Source organism: Rhincodon typus, chromosome 4, assembly GCF_021869965.1.
Source record: "Rhincodon typus isolate 14 chromosome 4, sRhiTyp1.1, whole genome shotgun sequence".
NCBI classification, from domain to species: Eukaryota; Metazoa; Chordata; class Chondrichthyes; order Orectolobiformes; family Rhincodontidae; genus Rhincodon; species Rhincodon typus.
In genome coordinates, this window is record NC_063335.1 from 19,848,333 (window position 1) to 19,863,116 (window position 14,784).

Here is a 14,784-nt window from a genome sequence, read left to right on the forward strand (position 1 = left end):
CTAGAACAGAATAACATAAGAACTAGGAACAGGAATAGGCCATCTGGCCTCTCGAGCCTGCCTCGCCGTTCAATAAGATAATTGCTGATCTTTTTGAGACTCAGCTCCACTTACCCGCCCGCACACCATAACCCTTAATTCCTTTACTGTTCAAAAATTTATCTAGCCTTGCCTTAAAAACATTCAGTGAGGTAGCTTCAATCGCTTCACTGGGCAGGGAACTCCACAGATTCACAACCCTTTGGGTGAAGAAGTTCCTCCAATTCCTGACCTCAGTCCTACATCTGCTTCCCTTTATTTTGAGGCTATGCCCCCTTGTCCAAGTTTCACCTGCCAGTGGAAACAACTCCCTGACTCCACCTATCTGTTCCCTTCATAATCTTATATGTTTCTGTAAGATCTCCCCTCATTCTTCTGAATTGCAATGAGTATAATCCCAGCCTACTCAGTCTCTCCTCATAATCCAACCCTCTCAACTCTGGAATCAACCGAGTGAATCTCCTCTGCACCCCCTCCAGTGCTAATATATCCCTTCTCAAGTAAGGAGACCAAAACTGCACACAGTACTCCAGGTGTGGCCTCACCAGGACCCTATACAACTGCAGCATAGCCTCCCTGTTTTTAAACTCCATCCCTCTAGCATGAAATGAAAATTCCATTTGTCTTTTTAATTACCTGCTGCACCTGCAATCCTACTTTTAGCGATTCATGCACAAGGACACCCAAGTCCCTCTGCACAGCAGCGTGCTGCAATTTTTTACCATTTAAAACAGAGTCCATTTTGCTGTTATTCCTACCAAAATGGATGACCTCACACTTATCAACATTGTACTCCATTTGCCAGACCTTTGCCCACTCACTTAGACTATCTATATCCCTCTGCAGACTTTCAGTGTCTTCTGCACACTTTGCTCTACCACTCAGCTTAGTGTCATCGGCAAATTTTGACATACCACACTTAGTCCCCAACTCCAAATCATCTATGTAAATTGTAAACAATTGCGGTCCCAACATTGATCCCTGAGGCACACCACAAGCCAATGACCGCCAACCAGAAAAACACCCATTTACCCCTACTCTTTGCTTTCTACTGGTCAACCAATCCTCTATCCATGCCAATACATTACCTGTAATACCGTGCAACTTTATCTTATGTAGCAGCCTTTGGTGTAGCACCTTGTCAAATGCCTTCTGGAAATCCAGATACGCTACATCCACAGGTTCCCCATTGTCCACCATGCAAGTAATGTCCTCAAAGAATTCCACCAAATTAGTTAAACATAACCTACCCTTCATGAACCCATGCTGGGTGTTCCCAATGGGACAATTTATATCCAGATGTCTTGCTATTTCTTCCTTAATGATAGATTCAAGCATTTTCCCCACTACCGAAGTTAAGCTAACTGGCCTATAGTTACCTGCTTTTTGTCTACTTCCTTTTTTAAACAGTGGCGTCACATTGGCTGTTTTCCAATCTGCGGGAACCACCCGAGTCCAGTGAATTTTGGTACATAATTACTAGTGCATTTGTTATTTCCCCCATCACCTCTTTTAGTACCCTGGGATGCATTTCATCAGGGCCAGGAGACTTGTCTTCCTTTAGCCCCATTAGCTTAACCAGCACTGCCTCCTTAGTGATAATGATAGTTTCTAGGTCCTCACCTGCTATAACCTTCTTGCCATTAGTTTTCGGCATGTTATTTGTGTCTTCCACAGTGAAGACCGACACAAAATAACTGTTTAATGCCTCGGCTATTTCCTCATTCCCAGTTATTAAATTGGCCTTCTATCCTCTAAAGGACCAATGTTTACCTTCGCCACTCTTTTACACTTTACGTATTTATAGAAACTTCTGCTTTCTGTTTTTATATTTTGAGCTACTTTACTCTCATAATCTATCTTACTTTTCTTTATAACTTTTTTTGTGGCTTTCTGTTGGCCTTTAAAGATTTCCCAGTCTACTAGTTTCCCACTAATCTTTGCTTTTTTGTATTTTTTTTTTAATCTGATACTTTCCTTTATTTCCTTAGACATCCATGGTTGACTATTTCTTTTCCTACAGTTCTTCCTTATCACTGGAATATACTTCTACTGAGCATTGTGAAAAATCGTTTTGAAAGTCCTCCATTGTTCCTCAATTGACCCACTATAAAGTTTTTGCTCCCATTTTACCTTACCTAACTCCTCCCTCATCCCATCATAGTCTCCTTTGTTTAAGCACAGGACATAGGTACTGGATTTAACCTTCTCACGCTCCATCAGTATTTTAAATTCGACCATACTGTGATCGCTCCTTCTGAGAGGATCCCTAACTGTGAGATCATTAATTATTCCTGTCTCATTACACAGGACTAGATCTAGGATAGCTTGTTCCCTCGTAGGTTCCATTACATATTGTTCAAGGAAATTATCGCGGACGCATTCTATGAACCCCTCCTCAAGGCTGCCATGACCGACCTGGTTTGACCAATCGATATGTAGATTAAAATCCCCCATGACAATTGCTGTACCATTTTTACATGCATTAGCTACTTCTATGTTTATTGCCCGCCCCACCATGATGTCATTATTTGGTGGCCTATAGACCACACCTATCAGTGACTTCTTCTCCCTGCTATTCCTAATTTCCACCCAAATGGATTCAACCTTTTGTTCAGTTGAACCTATATCATCTCTCACTACTGCCCTGATATCATCCTTAAAAATCAGAACGACACCACCCCCCTTACCTTCCTGTCTGTCCTTCCAAACAGTTTGATACCCCTAGATATTTAACTCCCAGTCATGACCATCCTGCAACCATGTCTCTGTAATGGCCACTAAATGATTTGCGCCATCAACTCATTCACCTTGTTTCAAATGCTCCGAGCATTCAGATAAAGTGCCCTTATGCCAGTTTTTGCACCTTCTTTTTGGGTCCTATCATCTCCATTACTAACAGCTCTTGAATTCTCCTTCCCTTTAACTTTTTTCCTAATTTTCAATGGAGTTGAAGCTTCCTCGTCACCTGCTAATCTGCTGCTTTGCCTTACATTAATTGTCATTCTCCCTCTATGCTCACTCCTCCCTTCCCCCCGACTTACTAGTTTAAAGTCCTATTGACCACCCTATTTACCCTTTTTGCCAGAACACTGGACCCGGTCCTGTTCAGGTGGAGTCCATCCCAGTGGTATAGGTCCCTCCTGTCCCAGAACTGATGCCAGCGCCCCATGAAAAGGAAACCCTCTTTCCCACACCACTCTTTTAGCCACAGAATATAGTGTTACAGCTACAGGGAAGCTGCACAGAAAGATCAACTTTAATGTATGAGACGTCCATTGATTAGTCTTATAACAGCTGGGAAGAAGCTGTTCTTGAATCTGTTGGTCTGTGTTTGTATCTTCTGCCCGATAGAAGAGAATAACCGGGGTGGGAGAGGTTTTTGATTTTGTCGGTTCCTTTCCTGAGGCAGCAGGAAGTATAGATGGAGTCAATGGAAGGAAAGCTGGTTTTCATGTTGGACTGGGTTGTGTTCCCAACTCTCTGAAATGTCGTGTGGTATTGAGCAGAACAATTGCCATACTAAGCTGTGACGTAGCTGGATAGGATACTTTCTCTGGTGCATCTAAAAAAATTTCTATAAGATGGCTTCACCATTCAAATTAATTATGGCTGATCTTTTTCTTTGATGCCGTTTTCTGCATTACTATCTGCATTTTGCTAGATATTTTAGTAGCTAGAAATCTATTGATCTCTGCCTTGAATATACTCAATGACTGAACATTCACAGCTTTTAAAGGCAGTGAATTCCAAAGATTCACCACTCTGTCAGTGAAGAAATTCCTCTGTGCTAAATGGTCTACCTCTTATTTTTAGACTGTATCATCTGGTAGTACATAAACTCGGATAATTCCCCTGCATCTGCATTGATGAGGCCATAAAAATCTTACATGCTTCAATGATATCTGTATTCATTATTCTAAACTTGAGATAATATAGCATCAGTTTCCCCAACCTGTCCTTAGAGGACAATCATGTCATCACAGAAATTAGTTTGGTGAATCTTTGTTGCACTCGGTCTATAGCAAGTATGCCTTTCCTAAAGTAAGGAAACCAAAGCTGGACTGAATACTCCAAGAGCAGATTCCTCAAGCCGTGATGCAATTGCAGCACAACATCTTCATTCCTCTGCTCAAATCCTATTGTAATAAAGGTCAGTATACAATTTTCCTTTCCTATTTGATTGTTATACCTGCATGTATATAACGGACTTACTTGCTCTGTAACAATGTCCTCATTAGTGGGAATATCTTTTCAACATCTACCGTGTTAAACCATCCTGCCCTAGAATCTTGTATACTACAATAAGATCTGCCGTCATTCTACCAAACTCTAGTGAATAAAGATCTAACCTGTTTAGCCGTTCTTGATTAGTCAACCCCTTCGTCCCAGGAATCAGCCTAGTGAATCTCTTTTGAACTGCCTCAATGCCAATATATCCTTTTTTAAATACGGGGATCAAAACTGTACACAGTACTGCAGGTGCAGCCTCACCAATACCCTGTACAATTGTAACAAGACTACCCTACTTTCCAACTCTAATCCCTTAGCAATAGAGGCCAAAATGATATTTGCATTCTTAATTACTTGCTGAACCTGCATGCTAACTTTTTGTGTTTCATGTACAAGAATATCCAGATAAATCTGTGCAGCACATTTTGGAGTCTTTCTTTCTCTTTTTAATTAATACTTTGTCTTTTGATTCTTCCTACATGATCATTGACTGATTATTGGTTGCCACAAAGCTTACATCTCCACTCTAAACATTTTCTCTGAGTGCTGGCAGGCTTTTCATTATGTGCACATCTCAGTTAAAGAAAAAAAATAACCTTTTGAACATGTTACATTACCTTGAGGCAGGTGGGACTTGGACCCTGATCTTCTGCCCCAGATGTCGGGACATTACTACTCTATCATAAGACTCCAAAGTATTTTAAGTAACCTGTTCAGACATGTGGTGACACACCTTTGTACCAGGTAGGTTTTGTACTGAGAACCTGTAGGCTCAGGAACAGGAGCTCTATCCACAAGAAAGGCATTTTTTTCAGTCAAAATGTTTGGATTTGTTCTAACACACCTTCATAACTGGTAGGACTCAATCACAGACCTTCTAGCTTGCTCTGAGGAAGGATCACCAGACCCGAAACATTAACTTTGATTTTCTTTCTTTACCGATGCTGCCAGACCTGCTGAACATTTCCAGCAACTTCTGTTTTTGTTCCTTCTAGCTTTGAGGTAGGTACTCTACCACTGCACTACAAGGGAGTACACTGTTGTGGAAAACTAAATTAACCAAATCAGATCAAATTATGGGTAAAATGTTCATTAGAGACAACTTCAATCAAAATTGCCAAAGAAACAGGGAATGTAAATTAAAGTGTCATTAGTCAGAGTGATCATGCACCCCAGTCCCCTGTGTACCCATTGGCCACCAAAAGCTTCAAGTCACCAGTGGATACTGTGTGCTCCCCCTCCAAGCATAGCTGACCATGGACATAACCACAGAACAGGGGCAGCGCACAGCTGGGCATGAACATAACTATGGTACAAAGACAGTCAGGAGTTATGACTCCTTCTATATGGCCTATTACCTGGGCCAATTAATAACCAACTTGAGTGGAGCAGGAGCCTACCATAAGATGATCCTCTGACTTGCATGTCCCCATATCCATCCACTCACCTGCACCAGATGTCCAGGCATCCGGAATGTGGGGATAAAGTTCAAGCACAGAAACAGTAATAAGCTCCATAAAAGCTATAAAGGGAACACAGTCTTGTGCAACCAATGTACATGTAGTCAAGGGACTCCACTGCACCACAGAAAATGCCTTTGGCCTGAGAACTCATGAGCCCCCTTAAGCCATAAATGTACGAGACTGCAGCATGCAATACCCTCCACCCAGACCCCAATGGCAAGATGAGGACTTCTGCATAGAGCAGCGGCCACTGGGGATCTCAGTTGCCAGACTGCAGAAGGAAATGCCACAGCCTGGATGCTGTTGCACACAGCAGTCTCATACACTTAAAATTCCGTAGGCTAATTAAAAGATTCATAAGGTAGCTGACTCAGCTGACTGAGGGCAAGTTACCAGTTAATTATCTGAAGCCTGAATAGGGCTTCAAATAGGTGTTGATTACTGTTGAAGCTTAACTAGTGTGAGTCATCTCAGCTCAATTTAAGGGAGTACCTCTTAAGAGCACACAACTAGTCAGCTTCACGTGGTTAGGAAGAAGAGATCACATCCAAAATGAAACATAGCCCAGTATATAGTTCAGGGAATTTTGAGTAGTGTGGGAATTCGGTGCAGAGGGGAAGAGGTGATTTCTGCTTGGTTTTTTTTCTTGGTTCATAATTTGTAAGGTTTTTTTTTTCACAGGATAAAATGAAGCCCAGGATCAAGGGCACTTTTTCTGTTTTTTTTCAAAAAAAGCGATATCACAGGAAAACCATTAGTTCATTGATTGGTAATAGTGGCTAATTTAGCTTTCTAGTTTAAAGTTACTTTCAGGTTGAAGGTAAATAGGAGAAATGTTTCCAGATTGCAAATTAAAAGATAGAGATGCTGGGCCAGGTGATGTGTTGTAACTGCACAATGTGGGAGCTGGTGATCCCATTGTGGGTCATAGTGACCACAACTGCAGCAAGTGTTAATTACGTGAGGTATTCTGGCTCAGAATTGATGCGCTGGAGTCTGAGCTTTGAATACTCTGACACATTGGGGAGGAAGTAGAGTAACCTGGAAGCTGTGTTTCAGGAAGCAATCACACCTGTTAGATTAACAATGTGCTATTTGGTCAGTGGTCAGGGACAGGAGAGTGTGCTACAAGTGAGGCAGGTAGCGGGATCCTGCAAGTTGTGTTAAAGGAGTCTCAGCACTTGAGCTTATCAAACAGGTTTGAGATTCTTGCTCCCTGTGTGGATGAGAGTAGGGAGGATGAGCAAACTGACCAAGGAATCATTCAAGGGAGGGGAGGAAAAGAGAACTATAGCTGTAATCAAGGATTGTACAGTCAGAGGAATAGTAACTGTTCCCTGTGTCCAGGATTGACAATCCTGAAGGTGCGTTGCCTGCTTGGTGCCCAGGTTCAGGATATTTCATCTGGGGTGCAGAGGAACTTGAAGTAAGAGGAGAAAGATCCAGTTGCTGCGGCCCACATAGGTAGCAACAGTATAGATAGAAAGTGGAAAGAGGTTCTGCTGAGCAAATATGAATGGCTAGGTGCTAAATTAGAGAGCAAAACTAAAACGGTAATAATCTCTATATTACCACTTGTGCCACAAGCTAATTGGCATAGGGTTATCAAGATTAAAGAGGTAAACTTGTGGCTCAAAGATTGCTTTGGGAGAAACAGGCTCAAATTCATGGGACATTAGTACAAGTACTGGGGAAGCTATTCCAGTGAGACAGGCTCCACTTGAATCATCCTGGGACCAGACTCCTCGTGAATTGCATAACTCTGGACAGGTCTTTAAACTAAATTAGGGGGGGCGGTGGTGTTGAGGAGTAAATATGTGGAAAAATATAAAAGCAAAAGAGAAGATAGGATTGCAGATTATTGATGTGTTTGATTGTTACCATAAAAAAAGGAAGGAACAGAATGTGTGAATGTCATATTGTACCAAGGAACCATAAAAGTGCAGGGAAATTCAACAATAGAACAAAGTTAAAGGCTTTACATCTTAACGCATGAAGCATTTGGAATAAAGTAGATGAACCGACGGCATAAATTGAGGTAAATGGATATGATCTCATAGCTATTACGGAAACATGGTGACAAGGATACCAAAACTGGCACTTAACATTCAGGGATAGTTAACTTTTTGGCGAGATAGGAGCGATGGAAAAGGTGATTGAGTAACACCTAATGGGAAATTAAAAGAGAACAATTGTGACAGATGACCTAGACTTGGATGATGACCATTTTGCTGTAGGCAATAAACAGCAAGGGAAAGGAGACATTTGTAGGAGTAGTGTACACATGCCCAAACAGGAGCCACCCTGTGGGTAAGACTATAAATCAACAAATAGGAGCAGGTAAAAAGAAAATAGCAAGAATTATGGTGGTTTTAATCTTTTTGCTGATTAAGTCAAATCGGAAAGGGTAGCTATGGCAAATTCATAAAGTTCTTTTGGGATAGTTTCCAAGAGTAATATGTCATGGAGCCAACCAGGGAGCAGGCCGTCTTGGACTTTTTTGGATGGTAATGAAACAAGTTTAATAAATGACCTCTGAGGAAAATATCCCCAGGAAATAGTGATCATAACATAATTGAATTTAATATTCAGTTTGAGAATGAGGAACTTGGGTCAGAAACAGTTGTGTTTAATTTAAATAAATTGCATGACAATGAAATGAGGAGAGAGTTAATTAAGTGAACTAGGCAGCTAAATTAGCAGGAATGATAGTCAGCTAGCAGTGACAGACACTTGAGGTAATTCAAGATTCTCTCAGCAAATCAAGGGCCCAGCATAAAAGAAAGAGTGGCATCACAGGAAAACCTTAAGTTCATTGGTTGGTAATAACTGCTAATTTAGCTAACTGGTATAGGTTACTTTCAGGTTTAAAGTAAATAAGAAATATTTACAGATTTCAAAATAAAAATAATTGGAAATGTTTCTTTAAAAAAAAAACAATTAAGAACTAAATAATTAAAATAGAGATGCTGGGCCAGGTGATGTAACTGCAGGATGTGGGACCACTATCTGTAGGAAGTGTTGATTGCTTGAGGAACTCTGGTTCAGTTGATGAGCTGGAGTCCCTGTAAGGTGGAAAGATTCTAAAAGGGAGAAACCAACCACATGGCTAACTAAGGAAATTAATAGTTTCTTTAAGTTGAAAGAGAAAGCACATAAGGATTGGGATAAATTCAAATACATTAAAGGTGGATTATAAAGATAATAAAGAGACAGAAAATTAACTACGAGGGCAAACTAGCAAGGAATACAAAACCTGACAATAAGATCTTGAAACAGGTGAAAAAGAAGAGAGGTCAAAATGAACTAGGCACCTTAGATGAATGTGGAGAGAGGGTTTTGGGGAAACCAGGAAATGGCTGAGGAATTCAACAAATATTTTGTAATCAGTCTTTATGGTAGAAGATACTTTGAACGTCCCATTAATACTTAAGAACTCTTGGGGAGGTATTGAATACCATCATCATCACTGAAGAAGTATTATTAGACCAATTAATGGAGCCAAAGATGGATAAGTCCCCTGACCTTAATGGTAAGCATCCCAGGATCCTAAAAGAGGTTGTTACAGAGATGGTGAATGTATTGATTGTATTATTCAAATAATTATTGGATTCTGAAATAGTATCAGAGGATTGGAAAACTGCTAATGTGACACCCCTATTCAAAAAGGGAGGCAGCAAAAAGTGGGTAACTATATAGGCCGATTAGCCTAATGTCTACTGTTAGAAAAGTATTGTGATCGATTATTAAGGAAGTAATAGCAGAACATTTGGAAAATTATAATCTGATCAAGCAGAGTTAATAAGGGTTCATGAAAGTGAAATGGTGTCTGACTAACTTACTGGAGTTTTTTTGAGAAAGTCTCAACCAGAGTGGATAGAGGGGAACAAGTAGATGAATTGTATTTGAATGTCAGAAGACATTTGACAAGATACTTCCCAAAAGGTTAATTCATAAGATAAGCGCCTGTGCCATTAGAGGTAGCATATTTGCATGGATGGAGAATTGGCTCAGAGGCAGGAAACAGTGAGTGGAGATGAGGGGTTCTTTTTCAGGTTGGTGACCCATGACCAGTGGGGTTCCACAGGGATCAGTGCTGAGACCACACTATTTACAATATATATTAGTGACTTGGACAAAAGAAGAGAATATACTGTAGCCAAATTTGCAGATGACACAAATGAGTGGAAAGGTGGGATTTTAGAGGGATACAAACAGTTTACAGAGAGATATTGATAGATTAAGCAACTGCGCAAAAAGTTGACAAATGGAGTGTAATACATAAAAATGCAAAGTTCATTTTGGAAAGGAGAACAAAGAACAGAATACTAGGTAAATGGAGAAAAACTGCAGAAAGGTCATTCAACAAAGGAATTGAGTACTTAAGCAAGAAACACAACGCTAGCACACAGATTCAGCAGGTAATCCGGAAGGCTAATGGAATGTTGACCCTTATTTCAAGCAGGCTGGAGTAAAAGAGTAGGAAAGTCTTTCTGCAGTTTGCAAAGTGCTGGTGAGATCACATCTGGAGTACTGTGAGCAGTTTGGTCCCCTTATTTAAAAAAAGATATCTAGAAAAGAAGGCAGTTCAGAGAGGATTCACTGGGATGATCCCCTCGTATGGAAGTATTTTCTAATGAGCAAACATTAAATAGCCCTGGAAGAGTATAAAGGCAATAGGAATATACTTAAGAGGGACTTCAGGATCGCTAAAAGGGGACATGAGATAGCTTTGGCAAATAGGGTTAAGGAGAATCGAAGGGATTCTACAAATATTAAGGATGAAAAGGTAACTAGAGAGAGAATAGGGCCCCTTAAAGATCAGCAAGGCCACCTACATGTGGAACCTCAGGAGATGGGGAGATACTAAACAAGTATTTTAGATCAGTGTTTTTTGTGGTGAAGGATATAGAGAGAGAACTTGGGGAAATAAATAGCAACATCTTGAAAAATGTGCTTATTACAAAGGAGGAGATGCTGAACATCTTAAAACACACAAAGGTGGGTAATTCCCCAAGACATGATCAGGTGTACCCTAGACCTCTCTGGGAAGCTATGGAAGAGGTTGCTGGGTTCCGTGCTGAGATATTTGTATCATTGATAGCCACAGGTGAGGTGCCAGAAGGCTGGAGCCACTATTTAAGAAAGGTGGTAAGGAAAAGCCAGGGAACTATAGACTGGTGAGCCTGACATTGGTGGGGGCAAGTTGTTGGAAGGAATCCTGAGGGACAGGATTCATGTGTATTTGGAAAGGCAAGGACTGATTAGGGATAGTCAACATGGCTTTGTGCATGGAGAATCGTGTCTCAGTAACTTGATTGAGTTTTTTTTCGAAGAAGTAACAAAGAGGATTGATGAGGGCAGACCAGTGGACGTTGTCTATTTGACTTCAGTAAGGCATTTGACAAAGTTCCTCATGGTAGACTGGTTGGCAAGGTTAGATCGCACAGAACAGAGGGAGAACTAGCTACTTGGCTCGAAGATAGGAGACAGAGGGTGGTGGTGGCCTGGAGGCCTGTGACCCCCAGTGTGCCACAAGGATCGGTGCTGGGTCCACTGCTTTTTGTCATTTATATAAATGATTTGGATGTGAACATAGGAGGTATGGTTAGTAAGTTTGCAGATGACACCAAAATTGCAGGTGTAGTGGACAGCAAAGAAGGATACCTGAAAGTACATTGGGATCTCGATCAGATAGGTTGAGGAGAGACAGATAGAGCTTAATTTAGATAAATGTGAAGTGCTGCATTTCAGAAAGGCAAATCAGGCCAGGACTTATACACTTAATGGTTAAGTCTTGGAGTGTTGCTGAACAAAGAGTGCAAGTTGTTAGTTCCTTGAAAGGTGGAGTCGCAGGTAGATAGGATAGTGAAGAAGGCATCTGGTATGTTTGCCTTTATAGGTCAGTGCATTGAGTGTAGGATTTGGGAGGTCATGTTGCGGCTGTACAGGACATTGGTTAGGCCACTTTCGGAATACTGCCTGCAATTCTGGTCTCCCTGCTATAGGAAGGATATTGTGAAACTTGAAACGGTTCAGAAAAGATTTACAAGGATGTTGCCAGGGTTGGAGTGTTTGAGCTGTTGGGAGAGGCTGAATAAGCTGGGGCTATTTTCCTAAAGCCTCAGAGGTTGAGGGGTGACTTTCCTGAGGTTTATAAGATCATGCGAGGCATGGATAGCGTAAATAGACAAGATCTTTTCCCCAGGGTAGGGCATCCAAAACTAGAGAGCATAGGATCTAAAAGGATTTAAAAGGAATCTAAGGGGCAACTTTTTCACAGAGGGTGGTGCGTGTATGGAATGAGCTGCTAGAGGTAGTGTTGGAGGCTGGTTCAATTACAACATTTAAAAGGCATCTGGATGGGTATATTAGTAGGAAGGGTTTAGAGGGAAACAGGCCAAATGATAGCAAACAGGACTGTATTGATTTTAGGATATCTGATCGGCATGGCTGAGTTGGTCCGACAGGTCTGTTTCTGTGCTGTACATCTCTATGAATCTAGGTTGGGACTGTACTCACTGGAGTTTATATGAACCAGAGATGATCTCATTGAAACATATAGGATTCTTTAGGGGCTTAGCAGGGTAAATGCTGAGAGGATGTTTCCCCTCGTGGAAGAGTCTCAGACCAGAGCTATCGTCTCAGAATGAAGGGATGTGGATTTAAGACTGCAGTGAGGAGGAATTTCTTTTCTCAGGGTTGAGTCTTTGCAACTCCTTGCCACAGTTATGGGGCAGAGTCCTTGTGTATATTTAAGGTTGAGTTAGATTCTAGATCAGTAGGGGAATCAAGGGTTATGGGGAAAGGGCAGGAAACATGAAGAATGTTGGATCAGCCATGATCCTATTGAATTGCAGTGTAGGCTTGATGGGCCTACTCCTGTTCCTGTTTTCATGCTGTAATGGTCTTTTGTACTGGGTACTTAAGATCAATGAACAGAACCTATTAGATACAAACAGATTCCATTCCTTTTCCCTCTAAACTTAAAACGATATGCAAACAAAAAATCTATTCGCAAGAGATGTGAAATAATACATTTTTGCATTTTTGTATGTTCTGTTATTGTGCAATCAGTATTTAACATTTTCTACTCCTTCTCTTGAATATAAAAAGATGTCAATAAGCTTATATGTAAATATTTTCATGTTTTTATAGCTCATTATAATACAAGAACAATCCTCTTCAAGGACGGTCAACAATTTTTTTGGACATTCAAGCAATTAGCTGATACGTACTCTACATTTCCTGGCTCTCTACATTTTTATTTCCTTCCCCTGGTCTATAGTTCACATATTCTGCCTTTTGTCTGACAGAGTCAGCCAGTTTTTGTGTTTTCCTGCCTTTCCTATGGTCTTATCTTCCCTCCACTCACTGAACTCTTCTGTCATATTTACCGGCCTAGTTCCAGTTTTCGATGCTTTAACTTTGTGATAAATAGTTCTACGCTGATCTTCAAAATCACTTGGTCCACTCTCTGTTAAACCATTAACAACAAAAACAGAAGTTGCAGGAAAAGCTCAGCAGATCTGGCAACATTTGTGAAGAAAAACCAGAGTTAACGTTTCAGGTCCCCTGACCCTTCCTCAGAATTTTAAACAATTATCTGGCACAATCTATATCCATAAAGATCCAACATATACATGTGTGAAAAATGCATGGTACACCTTCAATATCCACTGTCTGTTTAGGCTCCATCAATCTGTAATCAGAGCTACTAAGCTGTGTGGAATTTAGTCAAGTTTTCTGGTTACAATGTCACAAGATTATCATTTTGCCATCAGTGTCTGTAAATTTTCCGGGGCCTCTTCATTCGTTTTGCCCTTCCCTCTTGTTAGTGATCGACTATTAAAGTTATTTTCAGATGGCCTATTACAATACCACAAAATTCTGCCAATTTTACCTAAAACCTTTGCCTTAATAAATGTTCTTCTACCCTCAAGCATAGCATTCAAATGCTGTAACCCCCAACCAGTCATTTGTTTGTCTTGTGCATGCACTGTCCAATCTAAAGTAGTTGTCAATCTACAACGCAACTGGTCAGCTAATTTCTTTTAAAAATTGTTAATCACGGCATGATTTTTCTCTCCCAAATAATATTCCTAAAAGGACTACCTGCATTGCTACAATATTCGAATTTTCACACATACACCTGAATTCTTCTCTGCCCAATTCTCCTCTTTTCTTTCAGAAATTTAGGTGGTGCTCCCAACTCTATTCCTGTCCATCTTTGCATTATTTTATCAAAAATTACATTTTTGTCTTCACTATTGTTGAGAGGCTAAATCTAACTGCAATGCCTGAAACAAATGCATACGTACATACATACAAACCAGAAGGAGGAGTAGGCCATTCAGTCCCTTAAGCCTGCTTTACCATTTAATAATATCATGGTTGATCTTATTGTAAACACAAATCCAGAAGTCATTTGATGAAGTGGTACATCAAAAGTTATTGCAGAAAATAAAAACTCCTGGTGTGTGAAGTAGCATATTGGTGCAGACAGAAGATTGGCTAGTTATTAGATATATATCAGTAGGCATAAATGGATCTTTTTCAGGTTGACAGGATGTAACAAGTGACTGTCAAAGGGATTAGTGTTGGGATCTTGGAGATAGTAGGAACTGCAGATGCTGGAGAATCCGAGACAACAAGGTGCAGGGCTGGATGAACACAGCAGGCCAAGCAGCATCATAGGAGCAGAGAGGCTGACGTTTCGGGCCTAGACCCTTCATCAGAAAAGGGGGAGGGGAAGGGGGTTCTGAAATAAATAGGGAGAGAGTGGGAGGCGGATAGAAGATGGATAGAGGAGAGGATAGGTGGAGAGGAAACAAACAGGTCGAAGAGGCGGGGATGGGGCCAGTAAAGGTGAGTGTAGGTGGGGAGTTAGGGAGGGGATAGGTCAGTCCAGGGAGGACGGACAGGTCAAGGGGGCGGGATGAGGTTAGTCGGTAGGAGATGGCGGTACGGCTTGAGGTGGGAGGAGGGGATAGGTGGGAGGGAGAACAGGTTAGGGAGGCAGGGACGAGCTGGACTGGTTTTGGGATGC